This window comes from Rhinopithecus roxellana, chromosome 17, assembly GCF_007565055.1.
Source record: "Rhinopithecus roxellana isolate Shanxi Qingling chromosome 17, ASM756505v1, whole genome shotgun sequence".
In the NCBI taxonomy this organism is placed as follows: Eukaryota; Metazoa; Chordata; class Mammalia; order Primates; family Cercopithecidae; genus Rhinopithecus; species Rhinopithecus roxellana.
In genome coordinates this window covers 114,221,080-114,233,835 of record NC_044565.1, presented here as the reverse complement: position 1 = coordinate 114,233,835, position 12,756 = coordinate 114,221,080, and the positions used below count along the sequence as shown (strand labels likewise).

At 35.8% G+C, this 12,756-nt stretch overlaps 1 pseudogene; it reads right to left on the bottom strand.

The window, feature by feature from the left end:
- Window positions 1-11,922: 11,922 nt before the first annotated feature.
- On the bottom strand, window positions 11,923-12,492 carry LOC104657321 (annotated as a pseudogene).
- Window positions 12,493-12,756: the final 264 nt, after the last annotated feature.

Below are 12,756 nucleotides of genomic sequence, written 5' to 3'. Positions count from 1 at the left end.
AGCTACAAAAAATAAAATAAAACACCTGGGAATATACTTAATCAATGAGGAAAAAGATCTACAAGGGTAACTACAAAACACTGCTAAAAATATCATAGCGATAACAAACAAATGGGAGCACATATCCCATGCTCATGGATTGGAAGAATCAATATCATGAAAATGAAAATGACGATACTGCCCAAAGTAATCTACAGATTCAACGCAGTTCTTATGAAAATACAAACATCATTTTTCATAAAATTAGAAAAATTAATCCTGAAATTCATATGGAACTAAAAAAAGCCTGCATAGCCAATGCAATTCTAAGCAAAAAGAGCAAATCTGGAGGGGTCACATTACTGGACTTCAAAGTATACTGTTAGGCCATAGTTACCAAAGAAGCATGGTGCTGGTATAAAAGTAGACACTTAGACCAATGGAACAGAAGAGAGAACACAGACAAAAACCAAATATTTATAACCAACTGATATTCTACAAGGCATACAAAAACATAAATTGGGAAAAAGATACCTTACTTAATAAGTAGCGCTGGGATAACTGGATAGCCACACGTAAAAGAGTCAAACTGGATCCCTATCTCTCACCTTATACAGAAATCAATTCAAGGTGGATCAAAGACTTAAATCGAAGACCTGATACCACGATAATTTTAGAAGACAATATTGGAAAAACTCTTCAGGATATTGACCTGGGCAAAGAATTCATGGTTAAGACCCCCAAAGCAAATGGAATTAAAACAAAAATAAATAAATGAGACCTAATTAAACTAAAAAGTTTCAGAACAGCAAAAGAAATAATAATTAGAGTAAACAGTCCACAGAATGGGATAAAATATTTGCAAACCATGCAACTGATGAAGAACAAATATCCAGAATCTACAAGGAAACCAAACAAATCAGCAAGAAAACATATAATAATCCCATTAAAAGTGGGTAAATGACATGAACAGAAATTTCTCAAAAGAAGATATACAAATGGCTAATAAATATATAAAAAAGGCTCAGCATCACTAATCATCAGGGAAATGCAAATTAAAATCACAATGAGATATCACCTCACTCCCACAAGAATGGCTATTATTGAAATGTCAAAAAGCAATAGACATCAGCGTGGATGTAGTGAAAAGGGAGCACTTATACACTACAGGCTGGAATGTAAATTAGTACTTCTTTGGAAAATAGTATGGAGATTTCTTAAAGTGCTAAAAGTAGATCTCCCATTTGATCCAGCAATCCCAGTACTGGGTATCTATCCAAGAAAAATAAGTCAATATAGCAAAAAGGCACCTGTATGCATATGTTTGTTGAAGCACAACTTATAATTACAAAGATATGGAAACAACCTAAGTGCCCATCAACCAAGGAGTGGATAAAGAAAATGTGATGTATATGCACTCAGCCATAAGAAAAGAACTAAATAATATTTTTGCAGCAGCTTGCATGGAGCTGGAGGCCATTATCCTAAGTGAAGTAACTTATGAATAGTAAAACAAATACTGTACTTTCCCATTTATAATTGGGAGCTAAGCTAGGTGTATGCAAAGGCATGCAGAGTGATATAGTGCAGGGGCTCCCAACCCCATTTAGGTATGTTGAAACATTCTTGCATTCCTGGCATTCTCTCTTGATCATGGTGAGTCATCTTTTCAATGTGTTGTCATATTTGATTTCCTAGTATTTTGTTAACAATTTTTTTACATCTGAGTTCAATAGGGATATTGGCCTGTTGTTTTCTTTTCTTACAATATCCTTGTCTGGTTTTGCTATCAGAGTAATCCTAGCCTCAATGCCATCTTTTTCATGTCTGATTTTGTTTACTTGAGTTTCCCTCCTTTTCCTTTTTTGTGTTATTCTAGATAAAGGTATGTCAATTTTACTTATATTTTTAAAATGCAATTTTGTTGGTCTTCTCTACTGTTTTTCTTACCTCTGTTTTGTTTATGTCTGTCCTGATCTCTGTTATTTCTTTTGCCAAATTTGAGCTTACTTTGTTATTCTTCTATAGAAAAATAATTTATGTTGTTTCCAGCCACCCTGCTTGTGGCACTTTGTTATAGCAGTCCTGGGAAACGAGTGCACTAAATGTATATATATAAGCTTTTCTTTGTAGCATTTTTGAGCTGTCATGTATTTTTAAATATTTGATTGCCAAAAATTTGCTATTATTGAAGGGATTCTGAAGGGCCACTGGCTCCATATACTTTACACATTAAACCTTCCCAAGACCCGATTTTATCAGCGTTGTTACTGCTAAAGCATTTGCTTAAGGATTCTTATATTTTATCTTGCTTATGATGTTGTACTTTAGTCAGCCAACCTACTGACAAAGATTTGGCACCTCATCTCTATATCATTTAACCTCTCTATGGTAGAAAGATAAAGATGTGGCATAGACTTTGCTATGAGTTAGATAGTTGGGAACACAAACTTCTATCATTATTAATAACCAATAGTATCATATATACAGAATTTTACAGTTTACATAGCATTTAGAATGCATTAGGGATATTGATTGCTACTAACATGCTATCATATAAGACAGGACATTATTTTAGCAGAAGAAGTGACGTGAACCTAGTGAGGTTTAGCAAAGTGTCCAGATTCACATATTTGATTTGTACTCAACCTTTAACTCAAACACACCCTCCAACTTCTGGTAAACATGAGCGAATAATGCATTGCTGCATTCATCTTATCTTATTGAATTTCTTCCCAAGAAATCCACAGAATACAAAATTTAAATCCCATTCATAATGGTAAGTAGTAATTTTTTTTTTAAAGTTAAAAAGTAATGTAAATGAAAGTTAAAAAGTCAAGTGCCTTAACTATGTATAATATCTTTAGAAAGCAGCTGCAATTGTCCAGGAGCCAATTTAGAAGAACTGGAGAGATACCATGGGAAAAATGAAACAAACAAACAAACAAAAACCTTCATGACAGGATGATGTAGATTTGGAAAATCTCAGAAAATGACAAGAGATTAAGAATATGCCCAGAGGTGCAAAATCCATTCTCTTTTTTTGCAATAACTATATGTAAGGTAACATCACAAGAAACAAAAGCACTTCTTTCCCGTCCTGTTGGATTTACTCAACAACAACAACGAATATAGGAGACTAAATTAAAAGTCTTAGATACATCACATAGGCAAAACAGTCTGTTTCTGTCACAGCAACAAAGAAGAGCTGAGAGTATTTATCTTATTTCTCCCCATATAATCCTGGAAAAGACTCCAATAGCTGTGGGGAAGGAGGAGTAAGGAAATAAATCTTTCAGTAATGCATAATAATAAAAAATCAAAAGCCTACAACAACACATAAACAAAAATAAAGAATGGGCAAAGGGAGAATAGAAAAAGTACCACTTGTTAACAGGTAAAGAAAACTCATGATACAATATTGTCATGGAGAAAAATTAAAATCGTGGTCAAATATTTAAGCAGGAATTATTAAACAAAACTGTAGAAAATAATGTAAGATATTTAACAAATTAGAGTTCTCGAAGGAGAGAAACAAAATGATGAAGAAGAGAAAATATTTAAAGATATTTGCACTTCAGGATTCAGCTAAATTTTACTTCTTAGATGTCTTTCACTATTGCTTCCTTGCTCCTAGATGTTTCAGGGTACTCCCTTATCTATCTATGCATGTTTTCATTTTCTAATGTGCAATTGTTTTGTTTTCTATCTGTTTCTTCTGTTAGGCTAAAAATCCATTTCTTTCTCTATTTTATGTTATTGTTATTGTTGTTGTTCCTATCTTTGCATTCCTACAACACAAGCACATGTAGGAATTTGACAAAACATTCACTAAATAAATAGATGGTTAGTCAAATGAATAAATTTAATGCAAATTTCAGAACTGTGATACCTTGCTTATGTTCCCTAAAGTAATTTTGAGGATCTGAAATAATGTATGCAAAAGAAAAGTAACAAAATGGTAAGTGTCATATAGTGGAAGACTGTGTTTTTCTTCCCCACTTCTGAAGTCAGGTTAACTCTTTTAGATGCAGACTTCCCCGTGGTAGCATAAATAACTTGGAAGTTTACATAAAACAATCTGACAGTGTTTGTGAAATAATTCTAAAATAATATCTAAATAGCAGTGACAATCATTTAGTCTTGTTTACTGAAGTTAATGGAAGTTGTAAATCTTCTAGGTCAAATCAGCAGCTTGATAAAACATTAGTTTTGACTCATTTGGGAGGATTGTGTTCTAAGTTCACCAAAAAGTGAACCAGCCACACAACACCAGCTTTGAATTTAAAAAGAATCATAATCCAGCATATAGACCAGTAAGTTTTGCAGTCATGAAAGACTCTTTGGGTTTCACAAAAAAGTAGTATTAAGCTGCTTATTGAGATTGAGTAACTAAAAAACAATTAGAAAAAAGTAAAACAATTAGATAAAACTGAAAAATGTAGAAATGGATTTTCAAAACCAAGTACTTGAAGTATCTGGGGTGATCTTAAAGTCAAATATTAAAGGTAATTTCAATCTCCTAACAATGATCAGAGCTTATCATAAAAGGTCATTGTTAACACAACTTCTCTTTTCCACCCTAATAGCTGATATAACAGCAGAAGAAATATATTATCATTCCTTAAAATATATCTGCATCTGCCACATTCCTGATATATTGAATTGATATTATTTTGTTATGCTTTCCCATGGATTCCTGAAAACAATCATCTGTAAGTTTTAAAATAACAGCCTGCATCACCGGAGTTTTCATGCTCTTCCCATTTTTACTGTACCATCATATAATGGATGGTTCTCCAGGCTATTGGATAGAATGAGTCATCAGCACATAAATATATGGCATGATGCACATTATTTTTTACATTATTATAAGAGAAAGCTGAATCAACTTATCAGTGGCAAATGCCACTTATTTAAAGGCAAGAATATACATAATACCAACCTCAAGCTACATGTTCTCACCATGAGTCAGCTGTCCCTGAATTTAAAAATCAATTTAATCCCTTAAGATGAATTACATAGTCTCTAAGAGGTCAATATCAGTTAAAAGTCACCTAGAAATCCATCATCATTGTACTTGGATAATTATGTTTTAATGAAAATTATAAGACAGCCTAATTATTCTAAACCGTGTGTGTGTGTGTGTGGTGGGAGGCAAGGAGGGAGTTGAAGCAGTTACAATTTTTAAACACCTCTTCCACTACTCATTCTCCAAACTGAATGTATTATTTAATATTAACTTCTTTACTTGTAATTAAAACTAATTAAGCTTAATTTTGTTTTGAACATATTTTTCTTTCAATAATGCAAGCTCATCTGAGGCACACTGCAGTGTGAAAAAGTCACCATGTAAAATTTGATTTTTATATTTAGATTCAGTAAGTTTTAACTTATTATTTTTGTCATTGGACTAGAGATTCCTAAACTTAGTGCCACATCAAACACTTCATTTGAAGATCCTTAGTTCTTAATAAATATTCTATGCAAACTCCTTTTTATATACATGTGATAGACTGGTAACTAGATAGATACAAATATTAATCAAGCTTACCCTGAAAATGTTATTCTTATCATCTCAGTAGTTATTTAGTCATTTGTTATTTCTCCAAATAAATTTATCTTTCATCCAATTAATCATTACAGCCAAATCATCTCTTCTCTATTGATTTCATACATACAACTGACAGATTACTGTTGTTCTGCTATATGCAGAACAACTCTTCTTCTATATGCCAAAAAGCATGGCGCATACAGTAGGAAGCATAGGCATTTTCTCCTCTCTGAAAGGAGTCCATAGTGGAGTGGAAAACCAGTCACAAAGCCCAGATATGGGTGTTTCTTGTTTTTAATTTTTTCCATTTTACAATGTTGTCAATGTTTTCTTAACCACACCCGCTCTCACCTATCTATCCTTCATGGACCACCTCCATGCTTAACACGTTTTCCCTTCCCTGAATGTCGATTCCACTGTACTTCTGAACAGGCAATCATATGCTGCTGTTGATTAATTGTTTTGGAATAACATAACTGAGCTAATTCTCCCTGTCATTATCATCAGCCTAGTCAGTTATATGGCACCAAGTTTATGTTTAGAGACATGCTTTCTAACTAGATTATGGTTTGCTCTTAAAGGCAGAGGCTATGCCTTATTATATATATACATTTATTTTTTCTAACAGATGCCAGAACCGTATAACAGCTGTTCAAAAATGACCTGATCGGGCGTGATCACTCACACCTGTAATCCCAGCACTTTGGGAAGCTGAGAGTGAATCACCTGAGGTCAGGTGTTCAAGAGCAGCCTGGCCAACATAGAGAAACCCCCATCTCTACTAAAAATACAAAAATAAGCCAAGCATGGTGGTGTGTGCATGTAATTCCAGCTACTTGGGAGGCTGAGGCACGAAAATCACTTGAACCTGGGAGGCAGAGGTTGCAGTGAGCCAAGATCATGCCACTGCACTCAGATTTGGGTGACAGAGCAAGACTCTGTCTCAAACAAAAACAAAAACAAAAAAAACATTATGACCTGCCACATAATGCAAGAACTTTCACCTAGTTAGTAAATACAGAAGTAGGCCAGACCATAGGTGAGTACTCCTGACTCCCGCTCCACTCATAGTGGTCCATGACTAACAGTTTCTGCATCATGAGACAGCTTATTAGAAAACTAGAATCTCAGGCCCTACAGACTTACTGACTCCTAATCTGGCATTTCAACAAAATTCTCAGTTTTTATATAAAAGTTTGACCAATACTTTATTTGGCCATGCTTCATTGAATGGATATATTTAAACCACTGTCAACAGGTCACACAGGGACTCTGGATAAGCAATGATTCCCTTAAGGTGGAATACAGTTGGTTAGAGAAGTGCCTTTGAAAGAAATAAAAAGAGAATCAGGTTTGGCTGTCCCAAGAGTTCTATTTTGAACTCATGATTCAGAGAAGTAGAATTAGAATGAAGAAGCTTCTCAGTTTACTTAATTTTAGAAGAAAGACGTATTATGTCCTGGATACCGTAAGTATTGAAATAAAACATTGAGAACAACTTACATGTTCTTCTCCTTCATTTAAGAAATACAGCAAATAAAGTCTATCATTTTTAAAATAAAGAATATACTAACGTACAATAATTTATGGAACTTTTAAAATATATCCTTGGCCAACCCAAGATATTTTAACCACAGATTTGATATGCAATCAAAATTTATATATTTTTAAATATACAGAAGTTTGAATAGAGAACCATTGGCCTATTGAATCAACTGTATTAATTATCCTCACTGCTATTCCAGTGAAGTTACCAAATTAATGACAAGTCATATGTTGTTTAAATATCTATTTCTCACACTTTCTCTTAAGTAAAATAATTTTTATCTTAAATTTTCTAAATTGGAATGAGTTTTGCCCTATAAGATAATATCCTTTCTCAAGTCATGGTTTGCTGTCTGAATGTTTCCTCAGAAATACAAATGTTTTGTTTGTTTGCTTTTATTGAAACAAGGTCTTATTCTGTCACCCAGGCTGTAGCACAGTGGTGCAATCACAGCTCACTGCAACCTTGACCTCCTGGGCTCAAGTGATCCTCCTGCCTTAGCCTCCCTCCTGCTTCAGCTTCCCAAGTAGCTGGAAATACATGTGTGTGCCACCACACCCGGCTAATTTTTTTTTTTTGAGATATGAATTTCACTGTCTTAATAATGTTAATAATGTGTTAATAATGCAAAGCTTTAATACAAAGTTTTCAATAGTACAAACCAGAAGAAGATGAGGAAGAAGAAGGAGGAAGAGAAAAAGAAGGAAGGAAGGAGGAGACAAGGAAGAAAGGAGGAAAGAAAAGAAGGCTGAAAATAGGAAGGAGGAAGAATAGAATCGAGAAGGAAGAGAGGGAATAAAAAATCAAGAAAAGGAGAAATCAGATGAAGAAAAAGTTGGAGGAGGACAGAAAATAAAAGAAAAGAAAAATAAAGAAGAGAAATATAAAACAGAAAAAGAGAAGAAAAAAAAACAAAATGAAGGAAAAATATAATTTCTATTGAATTATCTGGTGATTTCTTTCTTATGCTGCAGTTTAGCACCCAAGAGGAAAATCTTCAGTTCCAAACTCCTGAGATCTACATCATTTAGTCTGTCAAGTGGAAGTGACAAATTCATTCCCTTTACCTTTTATGTGTTATTATTATTTTCAGAGAATTCAGTGGTGTTGGTAATGTGACATCTGTGGATTGACTGTCCAAAATGTAAAGTAAAATGGTTTATCTGGTGAAGCCATATGTGTCCCAGATGAAATATTCTAAAAGAGAACATTTCGCGAGAATGAAGATTTTAGGCATAACCCTGAAGATTTTGCCTTTAGTCAGTTCCTTGCGTCCTGGGGTCACTAGTTCTCAGCCTCACAGCATTTTGTGATTTTACGTTAGCTTCTTTCAGACTGGTGATGATCAACAATATTGATAGATATAGAACAACCTAATGATTACTCATACAGCAACAGATTAGACTCCTCAAAGTTACAAATGATATTAAATATTTTTAAATGCATGCATGAAATAGCACATGCATATATGCGCACACATCTCTCAATGTATGCTAAATGGCCTGTCTTATATCTACTGCCATGCCCAGAGAATGAAAATAAAAATTCACATACCATTCTAGAGTCATATTATGATTTTCAGCCAATGAAGAATGACTGTATATTTCTTGATTTCTACTTGCTGAGGCCTGATAATTGTCTGAAACTTCTTTAAACTGACTTTATTTTATTTTTTATTATTATTTTTAATGAGTGTAACTTTTTATTAAGGTAGAATTCTTTTCATTAAAGAAATGTACAAAAATGGTTAAGTACAATCAAAAGGCTCCAAAAGTCTTACAGTGAAAACAACAGTCCTGGCAGTTGTTCTTTCCAGAGGCAAACCCTTTTCATTCTCTTAGTTTTTCCTTCTGGAAGTTACGTTCATGGGTTTTTCCAAATTTTTTTTTTTTTAGTTTTTCAAGTGAATGCCTATATTAATACATGTAATTTTAAAAAGCCTCTGCAGTTTATAACACATCCTAACAGTCCCCTGCCCTATCCCTCCTAATTCTCCAAAGCAATGACTTTTAACTCCTTTAGCAATGTCTTCTATTTTTTCTCACTATAACAACTTAGTCATTTCTTGGTTATTTTATTTATTAGTTATTTCTTGATATGACAGATGAAGATTTATCTCTTATACCATCACTATCTTCACTTTTCCTCCCATATTGTCCCAAAGTACTTAACATATTTAGGGGCTAAGCAGTTGCCACATCATTATGACTATGTACATATTGCTCATTGTTGAGAAAAACAGCGTATTATGCTCTTACTTCCTATGCTGTAGTTCTTTCTGCCCTAGAATTAATGATTACCCAACCAACCCTTCCCCCTTATTTTTTTAATTTTGTTTTATCTTCAATGAAATTCTTTTCAAATGCCCCAAATCTGACAATAACCTATTATTTTTAAGAGAAGGCTGGTCTGGAACTCTTGGGCTCAAGCCATCCTCTTGCTTAGCCTCCTGAGTAGCTGAGGCTACAATCATGGGCCACTCCATCCGGGTAACCTATTAATATTTTTACTGCTTTTTAAAGCCAGCTCCATGGCTGAAATATTGCCTGTGTTGGATGCTATTTGGTGGATCCATGTCATTCTCTGGTTTGTGTACTCCTTCATTTTGCTGGAGTATTTTCTCCAATAGCTTCCCAAGAAAGGGTACATGGAGATAACCTATGAGTCTTTGCTTGTCTAAAAATGTATTATTTTACCTTGACCCTTGATTATTTAGGTGAATAGATTTATCAGTTGAAAATAACTTTCTAGAACTCTGAAGGCATGGTTCTATTGTTTTCAGATTTTTTTTTTTTTTTTTTTTTTTTTGGAGACAGAGTCTTGCTCTGTTGCCCAGGCTGGAGTGCAGTGGCACGATTTTCCCTCACTGCAAGCTCCAGAGCCTCCCGGGTTCACGCCATTCTCCTGCCTCAGCCTCCCGAGTAGCTGGGACTACAGGCACCCACCAACACGCCCAGCTAATTTTTTTTTTTTTTGGTAATTTTAGTAGAGACGGGTTTTCACCATGTTAGCTAGGATGCTCTCAATCTCCTGACCTTGTGATCCGCCTGCCTCGGCCTCCCAAAGTGCTGGGATTACAGGTATGAGCCACTGCACCTGGCCAGTTTTCAGATTCTTTCTTGAGACAGGCAGGGTCTCTTCTGTCACCCAGGCTGGAGTGCAGTGGCACAATCATGACTCACTGCAGCCTTGAACTCGCGGACTCAATTGATCCTTCCAGCTCAGCCCTCCGAGTAGATGGGACCACAGGTGTGCAATAAAATGCCCAGATATTTTTTGTACTTTTTGTAGAGGCGGGGCTTCACCATGTTGCCCAAGATGGTCTCAAGTGATCCACCTGCCTAGCCCTCCCAAAGTGAGCCACTGTGCCTGGCCAGTTTTTCCTGTATGCTCTCTCTACTTCCTTCATTTCTCAAAGGCATCTCAAGCTCAGTGGGCCCAAAACCAAAGTTAAACTCCATCAGAATATCCTGCCACTTCCAACTTTAAAATATATCTTAAATCACAATTTCGTACTACATGCAACCCTTTGGTTCCAACTACCGTCATCCCTCACTTGAACTTAGAATTGGTTTTCCTGCTTTTGTATTTTTTTTAAATTATAAACTATTTCAAATAAACCATGTGTGGCTTTATACTTTTTACTACACAAAAAGTATGAAGATCTGCTGGGTGCAGTGGCTCACGCCTGTAATCCCAGCACTCTGGGAGGCCGAGGCGGGTGGATACCTTGAGGTCAGGAGTTTGAGACCAGATTGACCAACACGGTGAAATCCCATCCGCACCAAAAACACAAAATCAGCTAGGCCTGGTGGCCCGCGCCTGTAGTCCCAGCTACTCGGGAGCCTGAGGCAGGAGAATCGCTTGAACCCTGGAAGGTGGAGGTTGCAGTGAGCCGAAGTTGCGCCACCGCAGTCTGCCTGGGAATCAAGAATGAAAAGCTGTCTGGAAAAAAAAAAAAAAAGTATGAAGAGATTACATACATAAACACGGAATTGCTTTAAGTGCTTGGCATTCACTATTCCCATGCATGCCAGCAGCTTCTTACTGCAAACACCTGGGACTTGCTATAGAGAAGCTGGAGTACTTTCCGCCCACACACAGGACAGGGAGCCGAAAAGGAAAAAGTGGGTGATAAATACTCCAGCTTGCTCCCCTCGGTTTCCCTGTATCTCAGCAGTATGGATCTTGTTACCAATGGGAACCTGCTCACTGACTTTAAACTGGTTTCCTTACAGTCTCAGTTCCATTTCTCTATACCTCAATTGATGATTTCTGGTAAGACCTAGCAAATAAACTGCTTTCACTGAAATTTCAGTCTTAGAATCTGCTTTGGGTTCCCCAATCTGAGACAGAAATACACTCATTTTTCCATCACTGCACTTCCAGGTTGTTTTCAATTTTTTCACTGTTACAAACAAGTCTGCAACATTTGTCTACAAACCTCTGGATATACACATAGGAAGTTTTCGGTGTTTCCCACTAGTGAAAGTGCTCAGTGGAAGGGTATGTGCATCTTCATCTTTAATAAATGCTACCAACATTTGAAAAGCCCGAAAATGTCAAGGACTGGCAAGAGTGCCATACATGATGTGTATGGAATGGCAGCTCACTGTAGCAGGTGCTTGGGACTCAGTCAGGGTGTTGGAGAGGCACTTACTTATAGCAAGAATGTTTCATAAATGATATCGGATATAATCTAGGTTAGTGGGGGGAAAAAACACATTGTTTAGAAATAATTATCCATAGATCTAAAGTCAACAAAAGTATTTTTTTCTAAAGTAAAATTACAAACATTTTTCAGAGGGAGGGGGAACAACTTAAACCAGAAAACACCTTCATATTAATCATTCTTCTCATGTACTTCAAATTTGTACTTAATGTCTTTCTCCTCCTGGACATCAGGGAAAACACCTCAGTATTCTGGCAGAAGTTTATATTTCTCCAAATCAATTTCTGGAAAAAATGTGTCACTTTCAAAGTCCTGAATGATCCTTGTCACAAATAGTTTAAGATTGCTTGGGTGATTCATGGATTCCTTATAAAACAGAACCACCACCAACCACCCAAATCATGTCTACTTCATTTGCTAATTCTGGTTATTAAGTTTCAAGGCATCATCCAGACTTCTGGCAAAAAAAAAAAAAAAAAAAGAGTTCCTTCTGGAGGTTCTTTAGGTCTCTGCTGAGAACTAAATTAATTCTGTTCTTTAAAGGGCGATTTTTCTCAGGAAGGGAGAACCAGATCTTCCTACCCATAATCACCAGATTCTGTTTACCTTCTGCTGAAGAGGTTGTGGTCATTCTCTGGAAATACCTGAACTCATTCCTGAGCGGTGGCTAGGGCAGGTCCCTGTTTTGCTGATGCCAATGTTCTGGGACACAGCGACGATGCAGTTTAGCAAACGAACCATGACAGCAGCGATGAGCAGCTCTGAGGCTGCTCGCTACACCAGGACGCATGGCCAAGATTGGACTCTTTTATTTTTTAATTGACAACTAATAATTGAACATATCCATGAAGTTTATAGTGATGTCTCAATACACGTAATGCATAGTGATCTGATGAAGATAATTAGCACATCCATCATTTTAAACATTTATCTTTTTTATGTTGGAAATGTTCAATATTCTCCTTCTAGCTATTTAAAACTATGTAATATATTATTGTTAACTAT